The 17,419-nt window shown below is 39.4% G+C and overlaps 1 long non-coding RNA gene across 8 annotated transcripts in view; it reads right to left on the bottom strand.

Annotated features, from left to right (window-relative positions):
* The window catches only part of LOC125081050 (uncharacterized), a 237,693-nt gene that overhangs the window by 59,460 nt on the left and 160,814 nt on the right, over positions 1-17,419 (bottom strand). For 5 of the 8 annotated variants that reach the window (XR_007121565.1, XR_007121568.1, XR_007121564.1 and 2 more), the window contains exons 5-6: positions 8,311-8,497; positions 7,214-7,216 (exon numbers count right to left, since the gene is read on the bottom strand). The exons of 2 other annotated variants lie outside the window; for them this stretch is intronic. This is a non-coding gene — a long non-coding RNA (uncharacterized LOC125081050). The remainder of the gene's footprint in view (positions 1-7,213; positions 7,217-8,310; positions 8,498-17,419) is intronic. One more of the 8 variants, XR_007121569.1, reaches the window with a different exon arrangement.

Here is a 17,419-nt window from a genome sequence, read left to right as displayed (position 1 = left end):
TCATGCTTAGTAAATTTTTGTCCTGAGGTTGGCAGCTTCATAGGGTTCAAACTATAATCACCAAAGTCTGCTCCATTAGGTAGAAGTTGAAATATATATTTTTGACTCCTGGACGAGGGTGACCAGGAAGCCCCAACTCCACCATGAATAACCTGGGTCATCACACTACTATTCACTATATCACACTATTATTAATACCATTATTATTTCTGACTGGCAGATGCACACCTTCTTGCTATGTTTTTACATGGGAACAAACACTTTTATGTCTCCCCTTAGAAGATGATCTCCCCACCTAACCATCATGACTTTATCTGAACTTAATTACTTCCCAAAGACCCCATCTCCACAGACCATTTCACTGGGGGTTAGGGAATAGACCTGTGAACTTGGGAGAAAGCAGCACAGTTCAGTCCATAGTAGTGTGCTCAGCTCAGTCCTTTTCCTGATCTTGGGAGTGAGCCTGCCCACCAAAATAAAAAGTCTTCTTTTGTTCCTTCATGCTATAATCCTCCTGCACCAGGTGGGATAACTTGCCTGATTCTTGAGTTTGGTATTAATTCCATTTGGTTCATAAACCTAAAGCTAGGCCCTTCATCCTGGTCTTTAGCTCCCATAAAGGTGATATTCTGGCCATATTTCCAGAATTAACCAACACCACCAATTCACCCTTCCTCCAACACATATAAGGTGGTGAATGTCTTCAGCCATATGCTCCAACTGAGCATTTAGGTTCTTTGAGGGTATTTTCCCCTCCCTATGAGTACATTCTCACACCTCTCTCTCTCTCTCTTTCTCTTTCTGTGTGTGTGTGTGTGTGTGTGTGTGTGTGTGTGTGTGTGTGTGTGTTGGAGAGAAAATTGGTAGGAGTGGTTCATCCCAGAGTTCATCCATAACTGTACTTGGCTAGTACTCTGCACACACACTACTACTGGCACACTCATGGGCAGCAGTCCCACAGTGTAGCATGAACTTGCCTTTCATGTAATACATCCTCCACAACACATGCCTCTGTAGCAATGAAAGACTGTGCATGACTCACCAATATTAAGGGGGAAGGTCACAGGCAGAAAAACTGAGTAAATAAGGCACATCCTTCAAAGAAAGGACACAGCTGCCAAGAGGAATCTGAAGGGTCAATCCCATCAGTAAGGATGCATTCAATTCAGTCACAGAAAAACCTTCACTCAACAGCTTAATAAATTAAGAAATATTTTTATATCAAATAATAAGATGGGGGGACAGCTCCAGGATTGAATAATTCCAGCAGTTCATTTGAATATCAAGAACTCTGGATCTCTTTTTCTGCAACCTCTCTGGTACACCCACCACAGTAGTCTCTCTCATGATCACCAAGTGGTTACCATGCTCCAAGCATCTCATCCATCCAGACATGACAAGATTCAGTGGGAAAGAAGGGCACATCTTCTCCTGTGTATCCTTTTTAAAAAACAAAAACTCTTTCACCCAAAGTCCCTCAGCCAACTTCTTACATTTCAGAAGCCAGGACACCCTCATGTTCCCCTCCCTGAACCTTCCAGTGAAAAAAGGTAATGAAATTAGTACAGTTCACTTAGGCAAATCAACTTCTATACCTGAGATACAATGGAAAGTCAGGATCTGACCAGCAGGAAGGAGGAAAGCCTATTGGATTGGTAACCAGTAGTGTCTGTTACATTTCCCAGTCATGATGGATGGATAATGTAAGAATATATTGATTTTGGTAGAATGCTGGCTAACTTCTAATCCCCCACCCTACCCCCACTCCCCTCATGTGTGCCTCGGGACTTCAAGGTAGATTGGAGACAAGGACTAAAAACCATTCGGGATGTTATCGACTGCATCAGCATATTGAGATAGGAAAGCAGTGATCATATTTAATTAAATTATGTAAATCCTTTCCCAAATGGCTGGTGCTCTTGTTTCCTTTCATAAATGGATAAAATGAACAAATAAATTATAGGACTACTCAGATTTCCTTGGGAGCTGTCGCAGGGTCCTTGCCAATGAACATGGAGAGGCAGATATAGAGCATTGGCTTTAATAGAATTTCAGTAAGACAGTGGCCCAGCCAGCCTATACTGAGATTTAAATTAGATGTGCTGCTGCCAACACAAGAGAAAATCGGTTTGCTATTCTGACAGCTCCTTTGCTGCAACCATTTATGTAGAATATACACAATTATTCAAGAAATGTTGGCGGTGATGTTATTCATATTAATTAGATAAGAGCCATCTGATGATGCTAAAATATATCCTATTTTCAGCTAATAATTAAAGACTATTGCATAATAATCAGGCTCTTGAAACATTTCCTTAAACATTTCAATTCCCATTGACCATATTAATTACATTTAAGTTATAATAAAAATATCTGATGTTCCTGCCTTTTTTTAGCTATGATGTTAGGAGCCAATTTGTAGATTGCCTAAAAGATAAACGTGATGGGTTTCTAGGTAGCGCTCACGGTGTGTGGAAGGCAGTGATATGGTGTAAAAGTAAGATTTCAGGAGAGAAGATTGACTTCAGGTTTCATCTTTGCTGCTCAACTCTTCCTTACATGGGTCAATCAATTACTTCCAAACTGCTCGCCTATAAAGTGGGTATAATCTACTGTGTAGGTTATAAGACACTCTGTGCAGTTCCTGGCACATAATAGGTACTTGGGGATAATAGATATTAGCATTTATAATGGGTTTAAAAGCACTTACATACACTTGTGTACTAAGCTAAGTAATCTAAATGTAGAAAAACGGGTAGCATCAACATTATTTTTACAGCTATATGAACTAAATTTTCTAAATTGGCAAGAATTTAGACCACACATTCAAAAGATCAAACTCAGAATCTCTTGTGATGGTTAATTTTATACATCAACCTGGCTAGACCACAATGCCTAGAAATGTGCTCAAACATTATTCTGGATATTTCCATAAGGATGTTTTTAGATGAGGTTAACATTTAAATCAGTGGACTTTGAGTAAAGCAGATTGCCCAGCAAAATGTAGGTGGGCTTCATCTAATCAATTCAAGGCCTGAATAGAACAAAGGACTGAGGTCTTTGAGCAAGAGGGAATTCTGCCAATGCATGACCCTCAGACTTGAACTGCAGTATCAGCTCTTCTTGGGTCTTCAGGCCACCAACTCACCCCACAGACTTTGAACTTGGCTACTTCCATAATCACCTGAGTCAAATCCTTAAAATAAATCTGTTCTACATATAAACACATCTTATTGGGTCTGTTCCTCCAGAACCTTTACTAATATACATCCTCAGGCCAAAAAAATCCTATTCTGTGTTAGACCAAGACAACACTTAACAAAGTACTATTAGCATCATGGTCCCTCATACTAATTCTGCTAGGTTCTGCTCCTACCAGTTATATCCCTTGACAGTGAATAAAAGACAAAGTAAATTCTGTGTACCTTCCATGGGAACCAGTCATAACTTCCAAGTCTCATGAGTTCCCTTAAAAAGGAAAATTTAGTCTTTGCAATACCAGATGTTTATAGCTCTATTTACTAATTTCCCCCAAATATATATCTAAGTTAAAATATCCACTCATTTTCTCTCTACTTCAGAATTCATTTAGGCTTCCTTGTCAAAATGTATTGTCCCAACCTCTTAGGTTCTCCATTGTCTCCTGCCCTCTATCTACTGTCTCTCTATCTATCTATCTTCTGGTGTATGCCAGGGGCTGTTTCTATTAGTTTTTTTTTTTTTTAACTTTCTTTCTTTCTTTTTTTCTTTCTTTCTTTCTACTTATTTTAGAGAGAGAAAGAGAGAGCATGAACAGGGGAGGGGTAGGGAGAAAATCTCAAGCAGAATCCCTGCTGTGCTTGAAGCCCAACATGGGGCTAGATCTCATGATCCTGAGATTATGATTGGAGCCAAAACCAAGAGTCAGGTGCTCAACCAACTGAGCCATCCAGACTGCTCAAAGTTTTTCTTTCCTAAGGAAGAGAGGAACTTGAATAGAGTAGAGAGCCCAGATATGGACACTCAAGTCTATGGTCAAATAATTTTTGACAAAGCAGGAAAAAATATACAGTGGAGAAAAGACAGTCTCTTCAATAAATGGTGCTGGGAAAATTGGACAGCTATGTATAGAAGAATGAAACTCAACCAGTCTCCTATACCATACACAAAAATAAACTCAAAATGGATAAAAGACCTCAATGTGAGGCAGGAATCTATCAAAACCCTAGAGGAGAACATAGGCAGTAACCTCTTCCACATCAGCCACCGTAACTTCTTTTAAGACATGTCGCCAAAGGCAAAGGAAACAAAAGTGAAAATGAACTTTAGGGACTTCATCAAGATCAAAAGCATCTGCACAGCAAAGAAAACAAGTCAACAAAACAAAGAGGCAACACACGGAATGGGAGAAGATATTCACAAATGACACTAGAGACAAAAGGCTGATATCCAAGATCTATAAAGAACTCTCAAACTCAACACACATAAAACAGATAATCATATCAAAAAATGGGCAGAAGACATGAACAGAGACTTCTCCAAAGAAGACATACAAATGGCTAACAGACACATGAAAAAATGTTCATCATCATTAGCCATCAAGGAGATTCAAATCAAAACCACATTGAGAAATCACCTTACACCAGTTAGAATGGCCAAAATTAACAAGACAGTAAACATTGTGTGTTGGAGAGGATGTGGAGAAAGGGGAAACCTCTTACACTGTTGGTGGGAATGCAAGTTGGTGCAGCCACTTTAGAAAACAGTGTGGAAATTCCTTAAGAAATTAAAATTAGAGCTTCCCTATGACCCTGCAGTACTACCAGGTATTTACCCCAAAGATACAGATGTAGTGAAAAGAAGGGCCATCTGTATCCCAAAGTTCATAGCAGCAATGGCCACAGTTGCCAAATTGTGGAAAGAACCAAGAAGCCCTTCAACAGACAAATAGTTAAAGAAGATATGGTCCATATATATAATGGAATATTATGCAGCCATCAGAAAGGAAGAATACCCAACATTTGTATCAACATGGATGGGACTGGAAGAGATTATGCTGAGTGAAAAAAGTCAAGCAGAGAGAGTCAATTATCATATGGTTTCACTTACTTATGGAGCATAAAGAATAACATGGAGGACATTGGGAGATGGGGATAAGTGAGTTGGGGGAGGGGGAGACAAACTCTGAGAGACTGTGGACTCTGAGAAACAAACTGAGGGTTCTGGAGGGGAGGAGGGTGGAGGGTTGGGTGAACCTGATTGTGGGTATTATGGAGGACACATATCGCATGGAGCACTGGGTGTGGTGCATAAACAATAAATTTTGGAACACTAAAAAAATTAAATTAAATTTTAAAAATAAAAATAAAAAAAGAATAATGTGTCTGTAATTTCTAATGACAAAAGTGGGTCCATTTATATAACCCTTAAAGACAGTAATACCTACTCTTTTGGAAGTAGTCTATGGCATAGCAAAATAAAATTTATGAAGTTAAATTGGGTTACTTCACTGAAAAGACAGACCAGGGGAAAAAAATGGTTATTTTTTCCTTCTTATTCCAGGGAAGAAGCTAAAGGGCTTAATGTTTATCTAGTCCTGGAAGTTTATCTTTTTGAACTCAATTTATGTCCATAAAAACCCAATTCATAGTAAAACTGTGTATCCTGGCTAGCGTAACGGTGATAAATGCAATTCAGATGGAGACAAATGCAGAGAAGTGGGTCAACGGTCAGCTGCACTTTGAACTGGTTTTCAAACTGTGGAACTACAAGCCTGTGTGATAACAGGCCACCTGTGTATTAACAAGGTCCCTTGACCTTGCTATTTTCCCTTGAATCCTCTGTAGGCTAAACTCCATGAAATAGTCTTTTATTTGGGAATAACACATTTGTGTTCCACTTTACCAGTAAGGATGAACATAGACACCCATGCAAGACCACAAAAACCCCATTTTGAAATATCTATCAGACAAAACTACTCAAGGTGTGGACTTGGGGAACTATCTCTTGGACCATCTGAAATGTATCAACTGTTTAGGTGTTAGTTTTGGGGGTTATCAATACCATATTAACCTTTGAAATAGTGTGAATACTCCTATTCCCAAGTTTTGAGGGAAAAAAAAATACTTGCAGCAGGCAAAATTTTAAAGATGTTCCCCCAAGATTCTGTCTCCTGGTTATTCAAACACTGTCTAGGTAGGGCTGTGAAGGGGTTTGCAAATGTAATTGAGGTTACGGATTAAATTAGGGAGAGAAACCTGTCTTATCTGGGGGGAGCCCAATCTAATTACTTGACCCCTTAAAGCAGAGGAGTTTCTCCAGCTGGAGATAGAGGAGAGCTGGGGTAGAAAAGATGAGTCAGAGACACTCAAGAAGAGTCTCAAGGAGTTGCAGTCATTCTCCAGAAGCCGAGAACGACCCCCAGGCGACAGCCGGCAAGCCAACCGGAACCTCATTCCTACAACCTGAATGAGTCTGGAATCAGGTTTTCTCCCAAAGCCTCCTGACAAAAGCCTAGAGCATTGAGAACCTTGATTTCAGTCCTATGGGACCTGGAGTACAGCTCTTTGAGTCCCTGGATTCTTGACCTACAGAACTGTGAAACAATAAATCTGCATGACTTTAGCTTCCAAGTTTGTGTCTCCCACTCCCTCCATTCATTCTCTCTTGTCCAGAATAGCAAATGCGGTGTTCCAAGGATCCACAAGAGGGTCAGTCTTTGCTTTGCAGATGTATCTTACAAATTTTAATTAGCCAAGAAAAATTGCCCAAATTAGTATTTTTCCTTAATAGGTGATTGGTGAAAGATTATGGTGAATAATCTTTCACTTCAATAATCTTTCACCAATAATAGATTGGTGAAAGAAATAAGTGCTCATTTATATCGAGAAGGTGCAGCTCCAAATTCTCACTCTGCCACTTACTAGTTTCTAAGAGTTTGGACACAACTTAATCCCTTATAACTTACTTACCACATGGGAAAAAGGGGAAAAATATACCTACATCACAGTGTCATTGTGAGCACTAAAAATAATTTTTAAAAATGTATCCCTTATTTATGAATGATTTTTAAAGATTTTTTTTTTATTTGACAGACAGAGATCACAAGCAGGCAGAGAGGCAGGCAGAGAGAGACAGAGGAGGAAACTGGCTCCCTTCTGAGCAGAGAGCCCTATGCGGGGCTCGATCCCAGGACCCCAGGATCATGACTGCAGCCGAAGGCAGAGGCTATCACCCACTGAGCCACCCAGGTGCCCCTATGAATGATTTTTAAATGGTTTTTAAAGAGACAAAAGGATAAGACTCTATTACCTACATTCATCATTTTGTTATTACAGAGGCATTTATTGTAAAACAAAAAATAAGAAAAAAAAGATGAGACAGATCTTTAAAAAAAAGAAAGAAAGAAAGAAGATAAAAGCATAATTGGACATCTTAGAATAGTTCCTCTTAATAGTTTGGAGTATATTTCCTTCCAGACATTCAATTTTTGCATCATATAATGCATATGTAATAAATTATGTGCATTATAATATTGCAGGAAAACTTAATCATGGTTTTTCTTTATTTTTACCACTATAAAAAGGTGAGGAAGAATGAGAATGGCTTCACTTTTTCTTTTCCAGGGAAATTAGAAATTGAGTTTCACAGATTCCATTTGCCAACCTGTGACTTCTCTTCCAATCTCCTAAGGAGAGAAATTTTCCCTTGACAAGGAAGAGAGGGTCCCTTCGGTCCCTTGTGATGGGGCTCCTCCTAGACAGTGGAGAACGAGGCTTGGCACCCAGGACTGCAATGCCTGCTCGGAAGGTCTGAACCAGGTCCTGCAAACATCTTACTCTAAAACTAACAAACAAACAAACAAACACACACAACCCTGGTGACAATGTCAGATTACCTGCCACCTATAAACAGCAGTGGAATTTTAAAATGTGGCATTTCTTATGTCCGGAGAGTGGAGGAAAAAAATCTTACTCATGTAATAGTTTCATAAAAATGCTATAACCTGCTTTTTTTCATTGGATATCAACATTTTTCAAGCCAGTAAACAGAAAGGTACAAAATCATTTTAATAGCTGCACATTCTTTTGGATAGATGTTCCATAATTTTTTTATTAATAACATATTTTTGGACATTTCATTTAAATCCAAATTTTCATTCTTGTAAACAACTATGCTGTCAAGCTTCATCGTCTTTAACATAATGAAAAAAATACATCAAGGTGACCTGCGCTTTACTAAGATCAAAGCCGGGAAACGGAGAGGCATGACTGACGGAAGTCACAGCGAGGCCACTTACCTGCATCGCAGTGAAGAATGGGAGGTCTTTACCTTAGGTCTGTCACTGACACGTGGTCTCATCCAGCTTTGTCATATCTCATTCTCCGTGACTTATTTTTCGGGGCTTTTTAGTTTGGTTTTCTCAAAGAGGTGGCATCTTGAGAGCAAGGCAACAAATGCATCACTTTTCGTAGACTCAGGCTTTCTCCAGTGCTCAGCAAAGAGTAAGTGTATAAACCTATAGAATGACGACTACAATTACACAGGTTTTCCCCACTGTCCAGAAGGAGAGTGCACCTATGAAAACCTCTGTAGGCTGAAATGGCATAAAGCAAAGAAGCCATTGCCATTTATGTCTATGGAAAAAACTTTGAGCATTCCTAGACCCAAAAATCACCTCTCTTAAGCTTTTCTGATATCTTAGTATACATCTCGTTAGCGGATGGACAAGAGAACCTGAGATAAAGCAGGCGCTCACAGACACGGTTCACAGCTCCAGGGGCTTGATGCTGAGAGCTGGGGGGCTTTCCTGGAGAGGGGCGCGGTGGGACGGCCTCACTGTGCAGGGTATGTGCTGCCTCTATGCGGGCTAACCGAACTCTGTTTTTGCTTTTTATCTTTTTCCCTGAAAGAAGAAGTCCTCTTCAGGTTTCTTTTGATTAGCGAAAACAGGTGCTAATGTAGGTCCTTCATAAAAGCAAAGTGACGATGGAATATTACTCAGCCATGAGAAAGGATGAATGCCCACCCTTTGCGCCAATATGGATGGCACTGGAGGGGATTGTGCTGAGTGAAATAAGTCAGGCAGAGAAGGTCAATCATCATAGGGTTTCAGTCTTATGTGGAATATAAGAAATAGCACAGAGGAACATAGGCGAAGGGAGGGAAAACTGAGTGGGGAAGAACTCAGAGAGGGAGACAAATCAAATGAAATTCTTGACTCTGGGAAACAAACTGAGGGTTTCAGAGGGGAGGGGAGGGGGAGGGGGAGGCTAACAGGGTGATGGGTATTAAGGAGGGCACGTGTAGTGATGAGCACAGGGTATTATACACAACTAATGAATCATTAAACACTATAACAAAAACTAAAGATGTACTATATTGGATAACTGAACACAATAAAAATAAATAAATAAATAAATAAATAAATAAATAAATAAATAAATGAAAATAAATAAAGCAAGGGATACCTGCATGTGTTTTGTTGGCTAAACCCATGTTAAGATGAAGGGATTGCTTTATATTTTATTTTTTTGAATTAACATATAATGTATTGTTTGTTTCAGGAGTACAGGTCTGTGATTCATCAGTCCTACATGGTACACAGCACTCACCATAGCACATATCCTCCCCAGTGTCCATCACCCAGCTACACCATCCCTCCCTTCCCCCTCCCCTCCAGAAACTCTCTGTTTGTTTCCTGAGATTAAGAGTCTCTTATGGTTTGTCTCCCTCTCTGGTTTCATCTTGTTTCATTGTTTCCTCCCTTCCCCGATGATCCTCTGTCTTATTTCTCAAATTACTCATATCAGTGAGATCATATGATATGTGTCTTTCTCTGGTTGACTTCTTTCACTCAGCATAATACCCTCTAGTTCCATCCACGTCATTGCAAATGGCAAGATTTCGGGTTTTTGATGACCGCATAATATTCCATTGTATATATCTACCACATCTTCTTTATCCATTCATCTGTTGATGGACATGTAGGTTCTTTCCATAGTTTGGCTATTGCAGACATTGCTGCTATAAACATTCGGGTGCACGTGCCCCTTCGGATCACTACATTTGTATCTTTAGGGTAAATACCCAGTAGTGTGATTGCTGGGCCATAGGGTAGTTCTATTTTCAACTTTATGAGGAACCTCCATGCTGTTTTCCAGAGTGGTTGCACCAGCTTGCATTCCCACCAACAGTGCAGGAGGGTTCCCCTTTCTCCACATCCTCGCCAGCATCTGTCATTTCCTGACTTGTTAATTTTAGCCATTCTGTCTGGTGTGAGGTGGTAAATCATTGAGGTTTTGATTTGTGTTTCCCTGATGCCAAGCAATGTTGAGCACTTTTTCATGTGTCTGTTGGCCATTTGGATTAGACTTACCTTTAAAATGGTATTATGACTGGGTTCTCCCAAGACCACAAACCAGTGATGCTTCAGTGCTCCTCCCAATATCTAAGAGATGATTCTGTGACACGTGTTTTGCCAACTGCAGTTTATCAAGGCAGCTAGGGTACAAACGGACCTTCCAGCACCAGCACTGATGTACACTTTGGCTCAGGAGGCTGTATATCTGGGTTTTTAAAAATTCTTCCCCTTCTCTTTCCCCAATAAATTCAATAAATACATGTGATATAATGTGATAGGCTCATGGTTTACTACATTTTATTATTCAAACATTTTTGTTTTATGTATTATCAGTTCCAAGTGGTTGATTTATATGAAAGGGGTTACTTATATGAAAGTATGTCTCCAAGCGGAAACTTCATATACATTTAAATAAGTCTCCATGTTGAGCAAAAAATTATTTGGAGGAGGGAAATCTCATGTATTGAATATGGGCAACAGTGTGTTGATACAGGGCCAGAGCAAATCAATGAAATATTTCATCCCATTGTTTGCTGGTCAGATGTGGTCCTATTCTCCCCTGGCTGGTACACTTATGCTTTTTTACTGGAATGGCTTGTTAGCTAGAAAATTTCAAATGGACAGCCAGTGTGTCCTATTGCCTGGCTTCTGGCCTTCTTTACCCCCCAACCCCAAGGGTGAGCAGTCACAGAGGGTTCTCAAGATTGGACAGTCATTAATTATCTCTGAATAGATAGGAATAAGGCCTGAGTGTAGAATCTAACTTTATCATCAATAAAATATATCCTATAAAACCACAGTCTTGCTAAAATGTCTTAAAAGTTCCATGTAAGAGAAGAGAAAAGGAGCCAAGAGAAAATCAATAGCCTCGGAGGAGCAGACTTGCAAGCGTAGCACTGTGAAGTGATCCCATGGCTCTCCAGCAAAAGTGACTCTCCACACCTCACCTCTTTGTGTCCCTTTAGTGGGGTCTCAAAAGTCCATCTTCACACACATTCTTCAACGGATGTGGAAGTCAGGAAAAAATCAGCGTTCTCCCCCTCCCTCTGGACCTGTTACAGGTGCATTTTCTGTTCTCAAACTGAGGAGAGCTTTGAAAGGGAGAAAATGTTCTAAAAAGGAAGTAATCCAAAAGGATGTGTACAGCAGGGAGAGAGGTTTGAAATTCAGCCTCAATTCCTGCTGGAATAAAGAATAGAGAGAGGACCACCATCTCCATATGCACGCGCACACCGGCACGCAGGACGCAGCACACACGTGAGTGCGCACGCACAGTATTTTTTTTAATCGCAAATTTTATAGAAGCCCAGATGATGAAACAGTCTGTTCCTAAGAACATATCCACGAATCAGTGTGCAGCCACCAGTAGCTTAGAGCCCCACAAATGTCATCTTCCTGATCTGTCTCCCAAAGAAGCAAAATTCATAAACTAAGATAAAGACCAGCTTTGAGGGTGACTGTAATTATGTGGAAGATTTAAAAAAAAAACAAACAGCTATTATTTTAATTGACTTGTAGGATTAGTGGAAGGAGAGAGAGAAGATACTGCATATCTACCTGGAATGCCATATACGTGCATTTGATCTACTTTGACCTCTTAGGTCTTTCACATGTACGTACTTGAATACCACTGGAGACCCAGTATGCTTTGTCAGTATATTCTCTAAGGAGTTGTGGATTGAGTCCTATAGCATGGTCAACATATGCCTATTGAGTGATTGCGAAACACATGATACCAAGAAAAAATTCCATCGAACTATTTGATTTTCTGGTTTGTCTCAGGGTAGACAAATAAAGGGGACACAGAAAAACTTACTTGGGACCAAATAGAATTTTAGCCTTCTATAGAAGGAGGGGCCGAATTAACAGATGGCCAGAGTGAATTTCATATTAGTAACACATACAACAGGTATATGAACTCAAAATAGCATTTTATGTAGAAAAGTTAGTTTCCATATTAACTCATGAGTGAGATATCTTGTAAGACTTCAGACAAAAAAATTAATATGTGATGTGCTAGATTCTGTTCCATGAATCATTCAGTATGACTGTAACTGAGCATGACAAATGGAAAGATGCTGTCATTCTTCATATTTTCTTCTTTGCAGATGAAATCTTTGTTTCAAATAAAAAGAAGAGACCTGGGGCGCCTGGGTGGCTCAGTGGGTTAAAGCCTCTGCCTTCGGCTCAGGTCATGATCCCAGGGTCCTGGGATCGAGCCCCGTGTTGGACTTTCTGCTCAGCAGGGAGTCTGCTTTCCTTCCTCTCTCTCTGCTTGCCCCTCTGCCTACTTGTGATCTCTGTCAAATAAATAAATAAAAAATCTTTAAAAAAAAAAAAAAGAAGAGACCTGCCCTTGAGATTCTGAGAACGGGTCTTTGGAATAGGTGGACTGCATCATACAAAGTAGATTCCCAAGTAGGAAATTCTTCCTGTGCTATTTTGGCAAAGTAACATATCCAGAATTATTTCTTCTGCATGTCAAGGCAGCATGGGGCACCGATATTTTTTGTCTTGTTTTGTTTTTGTTTTCAGGCAATAACGTTTTGTGGGGAGTATTGCATACTTCCATGAAAAGACATGTCGTGTCTGTTTGTCTCTCTTTTTTTGATGTTAACAATTCATAATGACTGCCTAGATCCATTATTTCAGTATGGGTTGCAAAGATAGCAATATTCACTTCTGTCATTCCTTCTTTATTCATTTGCTCAAATGCATCTACAAAGAGAAGTTTTTCCTATCAACATTTGATTACATTGAAAGCATAATGCATAAAGGAAAGACAGCAGAGGGTCTCCTCCCTCTGCCTCTGCCCTCCCACCTGCTGGTGTGCTCTCTCTGTCTGTCTCTCTCTCTTTGTCAAATAAATAAAAATCTATAAAATAAATAAAATTTAAAAATTTAAAGAAGAAATCATAATGGAAATTAAAAAATACTTCCAAGTGAGTAACAACAATTGTGCTGCATATTAAAAATACATTAATGTAGTTAAAGTTGTTCCCAAAGGAAAAAAATGATCCTCAAAATCATATTTGAAAATTTCAAAAACCTGAAAAACAGTAAGCTATGCATCCAATAAAGAGTTAAAATAACAGAAAAACTCCAAATACAGGGGAAGGAAAGGGATTGTTGCAGTCTAAATATTTGTGTTCCCCAAAATTCATATGTAAACCTCCTAACTCCTGAAGGGGATGGTATTAGTGAGACCTCTGAGAGGAGGTTGGGTCATAAGGGTGAAATCCTCAAGAATGGGATTAGTGCCTTTATAAAAGAAGCTGAAGAGTGATCCCCCTCCCTTCCATGATATGAGGTCATAGCAAGAAGGTACCAGTTATGCACCAGGAAGAAGGCCTTCACCAGAAGGCAACTATGCTACTGCCTTGACCTTGGACTTCCAGCCTCCAGAACTGAGAAATGAGTTTGTTTTTCATAAGCTACCCATTCCATAGTATTATGTTATAGCAGCCAAAATAGATTAAGACAGGATTTTTTTAAAGCTGCAATTAATGAAAAAAAAAAAACAACCCACAAAAATACAAAGTTATAAACTGCCAAACCAAGCAAACACAGACACTGAGACAATTTTGTGTTGTACACGTGCAACATGATGAAGTTAATGAAAAAGTATGATTTGCCGATATTTAAAATAAGAAATAAAAATAAATTGAGGATAGCTGAGCTGATATATTTTCATGAGTTTGAAGCCTAGTGAAAGAGGGACTAGTCTTTGTCTTCTTAACGTTAAATCTGGAAATGTGGTCATTCAGACCAGAAGCAGTGAAAGGTCAGCCCTGGGTGGGAACTGCATTAGTGATGGAATGTGATTTACCCAGGGGAAAGTAGGAGGACAGAGGATCACCAGGGCAGCATGAGGACTCCAGGTGTGGGGAGGAAAGCCACTGAAGGGAACATGTTAAAGATACACTTTCTGCAACCTCTGGATAACATGCAATCACGGTGCCATATTACCCAGTGGGCAGATTCCTGTTCTGTGGTCTGACAAGATTATAGATGTGAAATGCAGAGCTATAACTTTTAACATTTTCTCATTATTCAACCTCCCTGTCTTTCTTCTATGCTTTCAAATTGCAAATCTTGAGAAAAATAATTGTCATATTGTTCCCAGTAGTTGAGATAGTTGGCAAAACAGATCTCTGAGAAGGTGAAACTTTCTAATCTGATCCCAGAAAATGTTGAATACGGCTTACTGTCAAGATGAGTTACAGCCTTTAGTAACTAAAAGAAGAAATCATGAAGAGATGCTAAAAATCTTCTGTACCAAATGTTGCATTTTATTAATGAGCTCAGTGAAATCAGTCCAAGAAATGGAATAGCTATTCAGTAAAAGAGAGAAAAGGAAAGAGAGAGAGTTTGAGATTGCCTGGGAAGAGATCTGAACAAACAGTTCACCAAAGATATGTGGATGGCAAAATCAAAACAAAACAATGATGCCTCCCAAGGTGCTCGCCATCTTTAGTCAATCAGGGGATTGTGAATACAAACCGTAGTGAGTTACTACTACACGTTCACGGAATGGCTAAAAGGGAAACCAAGTGTTGGTGAGTGCTAAGGCAGCCAGTGATGTGGGGGGCAAAGACTTGCACCAAGAGTGGAGCAACGGGGACAACAGAATATATTCACTCTCCAAGGGAGGAGAGGGGCCAGACCCCAAGGGAGATGGTGGCTGGAGCTTCTGTCAGGCTTGGCCTTTGAGGGGTTTTTGAAGGATACGAGAAGGTTGCAGCTGTGCCCATGGCGGGGCAGTTGGGGGGGGGTATGGGCAGGGGGTCAATTCTCAGCCAGGTAGAGCAGAAGGTGTCAGGTTTTGTGAGGGTCTTGGTCTGGGGTTCGTCAGGGATGTGGGTGGTGGTCCAGCCAGAGAAGAATATGTTTTGTAGTTGTGGTCTGTTCTCTGAGAATGTGGGGCACCAAGACCAAAACCCAAGAGTTAGGGCCAAGTACAGACACCTGTGGGTTTTGTCTATAAGGCTGGCTTGGGGGGCGGGGCACGGAGGCTCTGAATATTCCCTTCAGTGAGGATGTAGAACAGTTAGATCTCACCTACACTGCTGGTACTGTATGGTGACTTAAAAAAATAATTAAAAATTATATATAAAAAAAGGATGTAAAATGATATGGTCATTTTGAAAGAAACTTTGGCAGTTTCTTATGAAATTAAACATATGACTCAGTAATTCCACTTCCAGGTTTGTACCCCAGAGAAATGAACACATACATCCAAGAAAGACTTGTACAACAACATTTATGGCAACTTTATTCATAGAAGCTGAGAATGAGGAACAACTCAAAGGCCATGCATGAGCAAGTGAAAGAATAAACAAATTATTCAATGGAGTGCTCCTCGTTAATTTAAAAGAAAATGAACTGCTGGTACAGGCAACGTCATGGGTATATCTCAAAAAACATTCCAGAAGCCAGATACAAAAGAGTACATACGGCATGATTCCATTCCTAAGTAATTATAGGAATTGCAAACTAACCCAGAACAGAAAGTAGATGGGCGGTTGCCTGGGGACACAGGCCAAGGGGTATTATGTGCAAAAGAGCATTAGAAAAGTTCTGCAGTGATGAAAATATTCTGCACAGTGAATGGAGCAATGGCTACATAAATGTTGACATTTGTCAAAACTTAACAAAATTCACACTTAAAATGGGTGAATTGTAATTGAGTGTGAATTATAGCTCAAAAATAAGAAAAAAGTTTTAAACACATACACACATACCAAAGACACTTGGGAAGAATGAAGAAGATGATGAGGGAATTAGAACAAGTATTGTTTGTTTTGAAAACATCTACAGATACGATAATTGTCATAGAGTTTTAGGCGATGTAGAAAGAACAGAAGGAGAAGGAGCCAACTCTTTGGCTCTGAAGCAAATGGGCAGAACACACCCAGTATGTCCCCAGAGGTTTTCTCCTTAGTTGTTCTGATCAACAACTTTATCAAGACTTAGGTTCTTTTGCTCTGATATTTTATAATTCTGTGTTCTTCAATAATGTATTGAAATTTATTTATGGAAACTACAGAAAGCTTATAGCTAAAAAGGATAGGCAGCTAATACTTTAGATGACAGGTTCAGGATTCAAAATCATCTTGACATCCAGGAACACTGGACTAAAACCAACATGACAAAATTGGAAAGGACAAACGTCTTGAAATCGGGCTTAAAAATATAATGCTGCAAATACAGTTTTGAAATAAGTTGACTTCCTTGAAGAAAAGAACTTATATTTTCCAAAGGAGAAAAATTCTCTGCGATAGATTATATATGTGCATATGATCTCATTTATAAAAAAAATTTTGGAAAATGCAAACTAAGCAATAATGACATAAAACAGGTCAGTGGTTGCCCTGGGTCAGAGGTAGAGAGGATATTGACAGAAAATGCGCATCAGGGAACTTTTGGGATAGTAAACACACATACATATATGTAATTTGTTGCTAAACAAACAAGTCAGATTGTCAAAGAATGACTAAAAATTCTATGCAATATTAGACTACATGAAGAAAAGTCAACATCCAGAACTTTGCAAATCATAGCCTTATTGAGCTCCGTACCAGTCAGAGCACACTTGAAATATTATGTTCCATCATGAATGGCAGATTATAAGGAGGCTACCTATAAAAAAGAGACAAATCTGATGAGTGATTCTTTGAAACGTGTCATGGACTAGAAGACTAAAGTGCAGGGAGTCATAGTAGTTTCTAAATATTTAAAACATTGCAACTTAAAAGAGAAAGAGAAGCAGAAAGTGTATTGTTTTAAAAATTAGGATCTATATAAGTTACACAGAGGTGGGAATACCTTGACATAAGAAAGGAGTTGGATACAGCAGCTAGTTCATGATGGTCTGGACCATCTCTTTTTTTAAGCTACCCTATAATCCAGTAATCACACTACTGGGTATTTACCCAAAGAGTACAAAGACACTAATTCAAAGGGATACACACACTCTTATGTTTATAGCAGCATTACTTGCAATAGCCATATTATGGAAGTAGCCCAAGTGTCCATCAACTGAAGAACTGATAAAGAAAATGTGGTGTGTTACTC

This window comes from Lutra lutra, chromosome 11 (genome assembly GCF_902655055.1).
Source record: "Lutra lutra chromosome 11, mLutLut1.2, whole genome shotgun sequence".
In the NCBI taxonomy this organism is placed as follows: domain Eukaryota; kingdom Metazoa; phylum Chordata; class Mammalia; order Carnivora; family Mustelidae; genus Lutra; species Lutra lutra.
The sequence above is the reverse complement of the archived record's forward strand: the minus strand, read 5'-3'. Positions and strand labels throughout refer to the sequence as shown.